We start from the raw sequence: 513 nt of genomic DNA, 5'->3' as shown, positions 1-513 counted from the left end.
TATAAATGTATAAATATATAAATGAACCATAGGGAGTGGTTAAGTTCTATCTCTCCTACCGATCGCCATGGCTTAAGAGCTTTAGACTTTGCCTCTGAATCAGGCTGTGAGCAAATCATAAATGAAGCTACTCACAGGTCTGGTAATTGCTTGGACCTCGTATACACTGACTCCCCTGGCGTTATAACTGGTAAGGTTGGTTCTCCAGTCGGGACATCTGATCATGCCTTGATTTCATTATTAGTGAAGACTGAGCAGCCTGTCCCTGATATATCATATTCTTGTAAAATTTATATGAAATCCCAAGCAGACTGGAATGGGATTTTACATGATCTTTTGTGCTTGAATTGGTCACAATTATATAATAGTGTAGATCCTGTTGTCCCTTTGAATGAGAATCTAGTCAACATAATTGATAGGCGTATCCCTTCTCGTGTGCTAAGGTACCGAGTGAAGGACAAACCGTGGTTCAATGATGATTGTAGACGTGCTTTTTTGGAGAAGCAGGAGGCC

The sequence above is a fragment of the Palaemon carinicauda genome, chromosome 1 (genome assembly GCF_036898095.1).
Source record: "Palaemon carinicauda isolate YSFRI2023 chromosome 1, ASM3689809v2, whole genome shotgun sequence".
NCBI lineage: Eukaryota > Metazoa > Arthropoda > Malacostraca > Decapoda > Palaemonidae > Palaemon > Palaemon carinicauda.
Note: the sequence above shows the minus strand (reverse complement) of the source record.